Genomic DNA, 13,183 nt, shown 5'->3' on the forward strand with positions numbered 1-13,183 from the left:
AAAAAAAAAAAAAAAAAAAAAAAAAGCAAATGAGAAGATGTTCAATAGCAAATGCCATTAGAGAATGCAAATTAAAACAACAGCAAAACACAATCACACACCTATCAGGCTGGTGAAAATCCAAGACCCTGACAATGCCAAATGCAGATACAGTAGAAGGGGGGTAGGAACTCTCATCTGTTGCTGGTGGGAATGCAAGATGGTTCAGCCACTTTGGAAGACAGTTTGATCCAGTAATTGTGCTCCTTGGTGTCTATCCAAAATTGTTGAGAAGTTGTATCTACATAAAAACCTTAAGATGGATGTTTAAAGAAGCTTTATTCATACTTGCCAAAACTTGGAAGCAACCAAGATGTCCTTACCTAGGATAAAGGACCAAAGTAAAACCAACAACAAAACACTGTAGTACATCCACACGAGGGAATATTACTCAGCACTGAAAAGAAAGGAGCTGTCAAGCCTTGGAAAGACACAGCAGAACCTTAAGTGGATATTACTCTAGTTGTTTTGCTTTTTTATTTATTTTTATGTATTTACTGCAGGGTCTACACGGTCTCACTACACAGATAAGACTCATAATGATCCTCCTGTTTTCAGCCTCCCAAGTGCTGAGATTATAGGTGTGCACCGCCACACCCAGGCTCACTTGCCATCTCAGTGTGCCCCAAGGGCAGGGCCAGCACGGCACACTGGGGATTGGATCCTGGTCCCTGCGCCTGCCTAGGCAAGCTCTTTAGTCCGCTGAGCTATCTGGCTGGCCCAAGTGCATATTACTAAGTGGAAGAGCACATCTTAAAAAGCTGCATCCCTTATCACTGCAATCATGTCACACCCTGGAAAGGGACCACCAGGGAGACAGTGGGAGAAAAGGTGCAGTGCCAGGAGCTGGAGGAGGGAGGGGGATACGTGGAACGTGGAAGAGATTTTAGGGCAGAGAAGCTGCTCTGGATGATGCTAGCAGGCCAGAGAGATAGCTCAGTGGAATAAGTGCTTGCCTTGCCTGACAAGCACAAGGTCCTGAGTTTGATCCCTGGACCACCAGAGAGAGAGAGAGAGAGAGAGGATGATGCTGGAATGTTGGGCACGTGTCATCCTAACCCACAGAACATACAAGGGTGAACCTTGCTGTGAACTACAGACTCTGGGAGGTTACGATGCACCAGGGTAGCGCATCACTTGTGGCTGAAGTGTCACTTTGACGAGGATATTGGTAGCAGGAGAGATTGGTGCTTGTGAGGGACAAGGGGTGATGGAAACTCACTGTACTCTCCTTAAATGCTTCTGGGAACCTAAAATTGCTCTAAACAGTAATGTCTAATAAAAGTACTGTTCAATAAACTCAATGTAATAACATATCAAATGAACTACTTAACTGTACAGTGATAAACTGTACATATGGCAGTTCCTAAGCCTCTACACATTTAGTTAAATAGTTATTAGCCAAAGACCTTAAAAAATGACACCCAACTCTGCTCTGCCCATAGAAAAATGCCATGCCAATGTCAAATAACCACAACTACATCAGCTTTGCCAGGTCACAGCCAAGGCTCAACCAAAGCCAACTCCAACCAGAGATGTGGCCGCGTGCCTCCTTTATCCTGGGGTTGGTGGGAGCAGTCGCAGAGGCTTTGAAAACCAGAAAGCCACACGTTTCTGCTGGACACAGTCATAGAAATAGACCAAGGATGCTTCTGTAACCCTGGAAACAAAGCCAGACATCATTTCAGCAAAAAAGGCAGAGTCACAACAGCCTAAATGCTACCAAACATCATTGCCCCACATGTAGTGTTCCCAGCGCACACATGGGGCTCATGGGAGGCCTGGCTGGAAAGAGCCAGCAATCAGTGCCTCTGGTCTGAAATTAAAGCACGGAGTGTGGGGTAACGTGTCTCATGCAAATCATGTCTCTTCTGACGCTCAGAAAGGTATCTCGTTGCCAGCCAACAGCTCCATGCAAAAACTACCATCAGCTAACGCCTAACTGAAAACCCGTAGGGAGTCATTTGACTGGGCCTCGAAGCTCTGAAGATGCTATTGAAACTCAACATGAAAGCAGCACTCCAACAGCCCTGCAGTTTGGGGCTATGCATTTTAAAAGAAATTGAGCATACAGTCCAGCTCCCTGTCTGAAGCTCTTTCAAGACCAAACTTGCGATCTTGGCTTCTCTGGAAGGACATTGAAAGACATTCAGTCCAACCTGCTGCCCAGTGCAGGAATCTCTTCTAAAACATATATGATGAAGAGCGTTTGCTGTTTTTCAGAACTCCCTACTCCACATCGGGTTGGCCTGTTAGGATATTTTTGCTGATTATTAACAAAACCTGGATCAATTTAACTCCCAAACCCTGGACTACACCTCCCTCTGGAAGGAGAGAACAAGAACAATCCCTCTTCTGGCTCTAGCCCTTCACTGCCATGGGAACTTAAGCAAGTTCCTGCACTCCTCTGCCTCAGCCATCCCTGCTGCAATGGCAAGCAAAGGTCAGGATGACATCTCAGCACTCTACCTGGCTCCTGACGGGCACTGCTCATAGCCACCTGGTATTATAAGCAGCTGTTGTACACAACAGCCCTCCTGGTAACTGCTGAATGGCAGTTCCTCTACTAGGCTTGCAAGGAAGAGAGACAGTTTCAGGTTACCCTAAGTCAGTGCTTGCCAACCTTCCTGTGGACATTGAGAATTTAGGGCTGTACACATGAGGCTTTAGATCGCAGTCACTGTAATCCTGGCATTCATCTGATCCCTTCTGAATCATCACTGTGTGGATGTGTCTTTACTTCTCTCAAACTCAGAAGGTCCCTTTTCTTTGACACCAGCTTGCATCAGTCCAGCCTAACTCCTGACTTCTGGTCCAACAGGCTGGGTCTGGCTCTGCCCTGACTGCGTGGAACTTGGGTTACCAATCCAGCTGTCTGGAAATGCACAACAAAGGACATGCTTACAAAAACATTTTGCACATTGCCAACCTTTTGTGGTACACTGGGGGAGTGTTTGAGGCAGCAGAGTAACCCACACCGCAACTGAGAAACACTGCTGTAAGAAACAGGGTTTGAGACTACTGTGGAAAGCACAGGAGCCCAGAATTTGAACCTCAGAACCAAGCCTCATGGAGACAGAGCACAGTCCAGGAGCTGGAGGGTTGCTTAGGAGACAAGGCAGCTCTAACAACTGGGTTATATCAGTAAATAAAATTGCCATCTGTTGAGCTCTTAATATGGGCCAGGCACTATGCCAAGCATTTTACAAGTGTTAGCTATCTTCTTTTAAAACCTATTTAAAGTGTAGAATGAAATACTCTTGGATTAAAGGGTTCAAAACAAATGTACAGTATAATGAACAATCGCACAACAAAAGCTTGTATAACTCTCCTCCTCCTAGGTCAAGAAATAGACCAGCCTCTAGCTCAGCAGACCCCAGCTCAGCAGGAAGGATGCGCTCCAAAATATAAACTGTATTACATAACCTATAGTTTAATTTTGCATATGTTTGAATTCTAAAGTAAAATCATATGCTCTATATTATTTCTTGTGCTCAACATTGTATTTATACAATTTCTTTATCCTCCTAGAGATGCATACTCAAGAATAGAAATGTGAGGCTGTGGAATGTACATGGTTTCCTTTTTATCAGAAAAGGCCAGGGCCAGTCAGATAGCTCAGTGAACTAAAGCACCTGCTTAGGCAGATGCAAGGACCAGGGTTTGATCCCTGGCATGCCACGCGGGTTCTGCCTCTGGGGCGGGCTGAGACTGGGTGTCATGACATATGCCTGTAACCCCAGCTCTTGGGAGGCTGAAAACAGGAGGGTCACTACGAGTCTGATCTGTGTGGTGAGACCCTGTTGACCCTGTACTAAATACATTTAAAAAGTAAAAGATAAAAAAAGGGTAAAATATTGTCTCAATGGCTGCACTCATCTCTGCCTGGCCAGCAGCAGAGCTGTCCCGTTGCTCCATGTCTTCACCAGCAGTTCCCACTGTCAGATTTTTCAAATGCTGCAAATCTGATGAGTGTGTGTAGTGTTTTATTGCACTATGAATGGCTGGCTTTTGGGCTTCAAGCGCCCTGACTTGTGTTGCACGCACACATCTGTTTTGCTTCTTTTGCTCAGTGTTGCATCCAAAGCATTCACCCACGTGTGGAGTCTCACTCTTTTATTGATTGGTTGATTGTATTCGGTTAACGATTCAATTTATTTTTTGCCTGTTTCTATTGGTTGGATGTCTTTTTAATGATTTATAGGAGATGTTTTTTCTTTTTTTCAACATTTAATTCTGGATACCAGGTCTCTCATGACTTTTTTCTTTCTTTCTTTCTTTTTTTTTTTTTTTTTGGTATAAGAAATCAAACTCAGGACCTTGTGCTTGCCAGGTAGGGGCTGTGCTGCTCTGCTGTCTCCCAGGCCTGGTGGCTGGTTTTGGGTTGCAAACGTGTTCTCCTTTCTCATGCATATCTCTTTGATTCTTGTAATGACCTCAAAAAATAAGCAGTATAAAACCTAGTTCTCTTTCCCATCTTGCAAGATGGCAGGTGAAAAAATAGAAGCCAGACACTAAAGAGAAGACACCCGAAGCTAAGAAGGCTTCTGCCAGTAGTACTGGTAAAAAGGGTAAGGTGAAGGCAAAAAAGTCCAAGAAGGAGTCAACAACTTCTGTAGATAACCCACTACAATTGTGGGCTACTGGACTGTGTGGGATTGTTTTGCTGAATTCAAGCACCTGTAATATTTAGATGCCAACAGAATACCCATCTCTGACAGGACTGAACTGGAGAGGGGGGATACAGAGGAAGGACCATTTTGTATTTGTATATACAGAAGAGTTAGGATAGATGTACGGCTGCTTTCGCTTGGTTCAGTGAGAGGAAGGATTTGTAGTAGTAGTGATTGGACGGGATGTCCTGGCTGCTTCTTGTGCTGTGAATGTCTGCTGAGAAGATAACAATATGCATTGTATTAATTATTGAAAATGTCCCATTAATCAGCTTGGAAAGTGTCTCATTGATATTTGTTTCTCAATTAAAAAAAAAAAAGTCTAAGAAGGGGCAGCCCCATTGCAGTCGAAATCCTGTCCTGGTTAGTGGAATTGGTAGGTACTCCCAATCTGCTATGTATTCCAGGAAAGCTTTGTACAAGAGAAAGTACACAACCGCTAAATCAAAGGTTGAGAAGAAAAAGAAGGAGAAAGTTCTTGTCATAATCACAAAACCAGTCAGTGGGGACAAGAATAGAGGTACCCGGGTGGTTAAGCTTCAAAAAATGCCTAGATACTACCCTACTGAAGATGTACCCCGAAAGCTCTTGAGTCACGGCAAGAAACCCTTCAGTCAGCATGTGAGGACACTTCGAGCTAGCATCACTCCTGGCACCAGCTTGATCATCCTCACCGGGTGTCACAGGGGCAAGACAGTGGTTTCCTGAAGCAGTTGGCCAGTGGCTTGTTACTTATGACTGGGCCTCTCAGCCTTAATCATGTTCCTCTATGAAGACACACCAGAAATCTGTCATTGTCACCTCTACAAAAATCGATATCAGCAAAGTGAAAATCCCCAAACACCTCACTGATGCTTACTTCAAGAAGAAGCTGCGGAAACTTTCTCAGAGCAGTGCAAGGTGGATCAGAAAGTGGTACACTCACAGACTTTAGCAAAAATCAAAATTGTTCCTCAGTTCTGGGGCTACCTGAGATCTCTTTTTGCTCTGACAAATGGAATTTAACCTCATAAATTAGTGTTCTAAATTTCTTACTAAGAACCTAATTAAATAACTGATACATTTTAAAATACATAAATATATAAACAGTATAAATATTACGATGTCTATGGCAAGCACAATCTAGAGATCGTCAGTGACTTGTTCAAGGTCACTCAGCTGACATCAGAGCGGAGAAATCAAACTCAGCTCTGGAAGGCTCAAAGGCTGTCTCACTCAAGGACAGGCACAGCCACTGCCTTCAGCACCGTGAAGTCCTTGCAGCCTGCAGCTCCTGCACCAGCGTCTCGCCCTCGCCCTCTTCCTTCCTCCTGGCTGTGGCCCCTCCTGACTTCCAGGTCCAGCCTCTCCTTTGCAGCCTTTCTTGGGACCACTTCATCCATCGCTCTAGATCCCCCAAAGACTCCATGAAAGAGGACTTCAACTCCACCTGGCACTGTGCCATCTTCCCAAGCTGGCATGCATCGCAGACCCCAGCAGGGCCACAGCCCAGGCGCTCTCCCAGTTGGTCACTGTGGCCAGCCTGTCTTGGGTGGGCTGTGAGCCCAAGAGACAGGAGCTCGGTGGCTGCTCTTGAGCAGGGCTGTAACCCTCGCCTGCCCTTTGACATCCCCTCAGCCCCAGGGCAATCCCATTCCATCTGTTGGCCAGGTGGCCCCTCTCCCTTACTCCCCATCCAAGACCACTCCCATGGGTCTGTGGCCTAAACAGCCCTCCCAGCCCCCCACTCCACTCCAGAACTGGCCTTCTTGCCCAGTCCCGGCCACCCCAGCCCCAATCTGAAATAGCTGCCACACGCTCCCATCTGCCCTTCCCTGTCTCCCCAGTCTGTTCCCTTCACAGCAGCCAGAAGGGTCTATGCAAAGCACTAATCGGACCATGCCAAGTGTGAGCTTCCCACTGGCTCCTCTCTCCTGGAATAAAAATCCAAGGTTTTATTGGATTTTAAAATCCAATAAAAGGTTCGGCCCCTGCCTCCCTCTTCATTCTCCCGTGTTCCCTGCTCCGGGGCACTTGTCAGGCCTATGGCGAGGCAGGGCTATCTCTCCCATGGGTCTTGGCACTGGCTGTGGGCACTGCCTGGAAGCCTGGTCACCCTGCCCACACCCATGACCTCAGAGCCCAGCATCTCCAACCTCTTAACTAGGTCTCTGTGAAATTCCCTGCCTACCTCTGCTTAATCATGATCTCCACTGTAGGTCCACAATGCTTCATCTAAAGGACAGCAAGACACGATGGTCTGCTGCCCATCAGACAGGCAAAGATTAAAATTACTGATAACATTCGGTGCTGTTGGGGCTGCAAGGAAACATGCTCTTTCTCTTATACTCATTCAAGTTCACCAAGTGGTAAGATACAGCAGTGTCTATGATGTAACTTACTGCTCATACTCATTCACACTTTTGTTGAAAAAAGTTCTTACACTGTGGTCCAGGTTGGTCTTGAATTTACAATGCAGCCCCACTGGCCTTGAATTCATGGTGATCCTCCTGCCTCAGCCTCCTGAGCACTAGGGTTACAGGTATATGCCACCTTGCCTGGCTGACACACCATTTCTTTCTTTCTTTTTTTGGCAGAACCAGGGATTAAACTCAGGCCCTTACACTTGCCAGGGAAGCGCTTATTCTACTGAGCCATCTACCCAGCCTCTCTTTTTTTTGGAAAAATGTATTTAATACAGGGTCTACAGGGTCTCTCTACACAGATCAGACTCAGAGTGGTCCTCCTGTTTTCAGCCTCCCAAGTGCTGGGACTTCAGGTGCAGGCGCCACCACACCCAGTCTCATTCGCTGTCTCAGCATGTCCCAGGGTGTGCCAGGGATCAAACCCCAGTCCCTTCGCTTGCCTAAGCAGGCACTTTCAGTCTACTGAGCTACCTGGCTAGCCCTGACACACCATTTCTACTTTGATGAATTGGTCCTTTATATACCCACAGCTATGTAAAAATTATATAGAATAATCATTTTTGCAACATACTTTATAATTGTGAAAACTGGAATAATATTCAGGTATTAAAAGGAATGAAGTAGATGTCTGTGTGTTCATGTAGGATGATCAAGATATATTAAAACTAAAAATAAAAACCAGAGGAATATGAATCAATTTTTGTGCTTCTTTAAAAATTAAGTTTATTGGTACATTTTAGGTATACAAAGTGGTCACATTCACCACAGGGAGTTTGTACTTGCCTATCATACACTTCGATCTTTTTCCTTTTTTCCCATCACTTTTGTGCCTTTACAGCACATAACATATAAGCTTTTGCTTCCGCCACAGCAACCATTGAAAAAGGGTAGCCAAGGCCCTCCGCTATCCCATGGCCGTGGGCCTCAACAAGGGCCACAAGGTGACTAAGAATGTGAGCAAACCGAGGCACAGCTGCCGCCGGGGTGTCTCACCAAACACACCAAGTTTGTGCGGGGACATGATCCGGGAGGTGTGCGGCTTCGCCCCCTATGAGCGGCGCGCCATGGAGCTGCTCAAGGTCTCCAAGGACAAGTGCACCCTCAAGTTCATTAAGAAAAGGGTGGGGACGCACATCCGCGCCAAGAGGAAGCGTGAGGAACTGAGCAACGTGCTGGCCGCCATGAGGAAGGCAGCTGCCAAGAAGGACTGAGCCCCTCTGGAATAAAGCTTTGCAGAAAGTTCGTAACACATAAGCTTTTGACAGCTGGAGAAATGTGCCACCACCTGCTGACAGAGCCTGGCTCTGGGAAGCTTGCTCGGGCCCTTTTTTTGTTGTTTTTTTTTTTTTTTCTGTGTTCCTCTTTATTATGTTATATATTTCCATAATGTTTGACTTTGCTACTTTATTACTATGAAATAGTTTCATCTTCTGAAAAAAAATCTAATACAGTAAAAAGACAATAATTACCCAATGCGGTCCACCACGTCCAGCTAGAGGCAGCTCTGTGAGGTCAGGAGGTGTTTCCACCCTGTGCACTGTTATCTCCAGCCCAGCCCGTGGCCAGGCCACCCATTACACATTCATGTGTGGGCAAGCACGTGAGTGAACTGCTCCAGTGGCTGCCTGTCAGGTGCTGCCCACCCAGTACTCTGGGAATAGGCCCCGGCTACCTCTCCCCAGCCTTGCAGCATACCCCAAATGTTAAAAATATCTGTAAAAGTGCTCCACCTTTTTTGAGCCTCACCCCATTTTTGCTGATGTGGAGCTCTGGGTCTGCCAAGTCCCACATTCAGGTGAGGTCCCTTTCTGACTCAGGTAAATCATTTTGTTGGATCCAAAGTCACATTTTTGTACCAGACGAATTTTATTGGGGGGGGGGCGTGCAAGTTCACTGAGGTATTTTAAACCCTAATCCCTGACTAGAACCAAATATTACGTAAGTCTTACCAGAAGCTTTACAAACAAGATTTCTTATGTTCGATTCAGTTATAGGAGAGGACCTGGGACAGACCCCTGAGCCTTTCATGGGTACTTGCTTTCTACATGGGTTTGGTGAGATCTGGTTGTGTTAGCTTTCTGTTGCTGTGGCAAAATGCCTGAGACAAAGGAGGAAAGATTTATTTGGGCTTGTGGTCAAAGGTCACCTGACCTCACTGTTTATAGGACTGTGGTGAAGCAGGAATATGATGGTACAAGGGCCTGGTGGAGGAGGGCTGCTCAGAGAGGAGGAAGCGGGGAGCGAGGCAGGGGCTGGGGAGGGGAAGCTCCGGTGGGCCTCCGCCTTCTTCCCCTTCTGTCCCATCTGGTCCTCCTGCCTGTTGGATGGTATCAGCCACATTTGGGGTGGAGCTCCTTGCTCAGTCCCCCATGCTAAGGGGCTCTGGATGCAGCTGACCAACACACCCACACTGTGCTTTATTAATTTCTCAGGCACTTCTCAATTCAATTGGGTTGACAATCAAAATGACCCAACATACTGGTCCTGCCACTTGTTTCTCAAGCACATTCATTCCCAGCCCAGGGCCTTTGCGCTGGAAACCTCCTCCCCTTGGAAAGCCTTTGGTCTAAGGCAACTCCTTCTTGATATTTAGGATTTAGCCCACACAATATGGTATCACAAAGGCCTTCCTACTCCCACGAACTCCACATTGCCTTATTTAATTCTCTTGAAAACACTTACCTCTAGCTAAAATCACCCCTTTACACTTTTTATTTACCCACTGCCTCCCACTACAGCATCAGTAGGGATACTGTCTGCCTTATTCAAACATAGCAAGCTTATTGTCCTGTGCCTGGAGCACTGTAGTCACTCAGTAAGCATTTCTCAAGTGAGTGTTGCGCAGGTAGCTGTGACTCTACTCACCTGAACTGTCTTCTAGACCCAGGCTTCCACTATACCTACAAAGTTGGCCCTGCGGCTATTGTGACCAGGAACCACAACTTTGCTTAGAGAAACACAAATTTATTCTCTGACAGTTGTGGAGGTGAGAAGTTTGGCACACACTTCTTTGGGGCAGAGTCAAGGCCACACCCCCCAGTGGCTCTCGCTTCTTCCGCTTCCTGACCATGGTGCTCTGTGGCTGGTGGCTGTGCTGTTCCCTTGTGTGAGGACTCTTTCCTTCTGGCATCGCTCCATCTTTCTGTGTTCCCCCTTTACATCTTCTCCTCTTCTGTGTGTGCCACAGAACTTCCCTCAGCTTCCATCATAGTTCCCGGTATATATAACGACATCCAGGAAGACTTCGTGAAGTCTTCACTGTGTAATGTAATGTTCATGGGTTTCAGAGATTAGGACCAGATGTCTTTAGGGCCACCATCAGCCTCCCACAGATGTCTTTAGTGACTCCATGAGGCACCCTTGCAAAATCAAGATGTAACACATCCAGTGCCTCCTTCTCACTCTCTGCTAAGGCCTGCAACACAGGAGAGCTGGGCAACTACTTCTTGAGAGAGAAAATAGAGATGTTCTATTCTATCACCCGCATCCCCACACCATGAAAAGGGAGAAGAATGGACTCATAATTCCTGTGATTGAGCCAGCTTGCCCAACTCAGATCCAGCTCGTCAGTAGTGGTGGCCATCTGTTAGTTAGGGTCAGCTCTCAGGCTATCTCCTCGTGAGGGCTCCATCTTATCAGCAGCCACTGGCGGGGACGTAGATTGCTGAGTGGGTAGCAAGACTTAAAGTTTACTTCCCAGTGAGCTTTGACCACAAAAAAGACCTGGGTTTGGTCCATATTTGGTTTCTCTTCCTCCCTGACAGTCTGAGGAGAGTGGTATTGCAGCTAACTCATTGTCTGGCTTTTGTGGTACTGAACAGAAAGGCGGGGGACAGGGAGACCGAGTGGCCCTGAGTAGGCAGAGGGGAAACTCACTGATCTTCTCCTACGTGACGAGACTTGTGGTGCACTTTGTCGAGCAGCCCAGGTTCAGGCCACAGGACAGACTGTCCCCACACCCTAGGTCGAGGGCCCAGGTGTGCACCACAGAGCCGGCTCCATGCTGGTGGCAGCGGGTTGCTCTAGCTGCTAGTCTCGCTCTTCTTCAACACTTCCTCATAAAGCACAGCACCTCGGGTCTCCTCCCGGACCCCAGTCAGGGTGCTTGTAAGAAGCCCTCAGCACCGCGTTTGGGGCCCTCAGGCTGTGCTCAGACTCCACCCTGAGTCTCCATGACTCCACCTTGGACGCTGGCACAAGTGTGGCCCTCTCCCTCCCCTACCGCAGACTCTGATAGGGGGGGGAATTGGTAGCGACAGCCAAGGAAGTGTCTAGAGATCTGTAAGTGTAGTGGGTTCTCTTCTTCCTCTGCCCCTGGTATAAGGAGGGCTAAGCAGGCACAGCAGAGCCCAAGGACAGTGCTTTATACAGAAATCTTGAGAGCTTGCAGGTGCTTCAGCTAGGCACGCCAGAGCCAGGGCCCAGACATGAGGTCACCTGCAATGGCCCTGTGCAGCTGGCTCTGGAGGTGGCTTGCCTGGCCTGCTGCCCCTCAGGGAGTGCCACTGCATGGAAAGCTGCTGTCACTGGGCAGCTGCAACAGGCTGTGGCATTTTCTTAACTATGTATTAGCATCTGGGGTGGGTGCTACAGTTTTTTGAGAACACATCAGTGCACTTCCAGCATATCAATGGGACAATATGATTCACCCTGCAAAACATCTACACCAACTAGTCCCTTCCAACTTCCACACAGCTTTCCATGAATGAGGAAGGCATGCGGATGCGGCCCAGTGAAAGAGCACGTGGCACCAATTCCCATTTGCAGTGACTTGTCTGTGAATTCGGAAGGTGACTAAGCCCTTCTGAGAGATTAGAAGCAGAAGTGATGCCATAGCCCTCTCTGATGCCAGCACTTAGAACAAGGGCTATTCCAAAAGGGGACAGGTGTCAGAGGACACTGCAAACATTTCACAGGCACGTGCTGTTGAAAACCTGGTCCTCATAAAGCTCCTAACTCTATAAAGGAACAGGCTGATATAATTACAGGAGAACAACGGCTTCCGAATCCACAGATTCATATGCACACACAGAAATCTATAAATAGAAGACAAATAACAAAAAGAAAAGAACCTTGCAATTTGTAACCTGAGTCATTTTATTTAATATGGAAGTAGCTCTTACTATTCAATAAGAGAAAGACCAACACTCTAATAGAAAAGAGGGCAATTTACAAATAAGAGAAAAAAAAATACAAAGCATTGTTAACCAAAGATCTGACTGAAAATGACCAGAAGATGAAATTCTTTCTCAGAATGAAAGATGAGAAAGAACGGCTGGTACAGCACACAAGGGGCCATGGGGAAGTGGGAATTCTCACACGTTCCAATCAAGTTTGCCAATTTGAAGTTGGGCATAGTGGTACACACCTGTGATTCCAGCACTCAGGAGGCCGAGGCAGGAGGATTGCTGTGAGTTTGAGGCCAGTTTGGGTTCCACAGTGAGTTCAAGCCCATCCTGGACTATATACACAGACCCTGTCTCAAAAAAAAAAAAAAAAAAAAAAAAAAAAAAAAATTTAAGTGTATATCCCCTTTGATTTGGCAGTTCTGCATGTAGAAAAAAGAATATATGTCAATGTACAAAAAGATTTAGCATCATAAAACATTTATTACATCACTGTTATAAACATATTTAAAAATTGAAATAACCTAAAGGCCTGTAATTAGGTATTAGTTAAATATACTATTGCTCGGTAGTGGGCGGCGGGCGGGCACCTGGGCGTCCAGATGGACGAGAGGACAAGCGGTTTCAAGCTTGTGGCCAAATGGACAGCTGATGCTGGGCTGGTGGCGACAGCAGAAGCGAGAGGAAGTCCTGCTTTCCAGGGATGTAAAATGTGTGTGCAAGGCACCAGAAGCCAGTGGACATGAGTGGGGCAGTCCTCAGGCGGCCACGGGGGTCCTGGGGTCCCAGAGCACAGAGGACACGGAGCCTCTGCCGAGAGACTGCCCTCCTACACCATGGCCCCAGGAAAGCCAGGGGAGGCCAACTCAGTGATTCCTCAAAACGGCACAAGGAACATGACTCAGCCTTGCCTGAGATACAATGCTGGGGAATCTGGGCA

The sequence above is a fragment of the Octodon degus genome, unplaced genomic scaffold (assembly GCF_000260255.1).
Source record: "Octodon degus isolate 3935 unplaced genomic scaffold, OctDeg1.0 scaffold00068, whole genome shotgun sequence".
In the NCBI taxonomy this organism is placed as follows: domain Eukaryota; kingdom Metazoa; phylum Chordata; class Mammalia; order Rodentia; family Octodontidae; genus Octodon; species Octodon degus.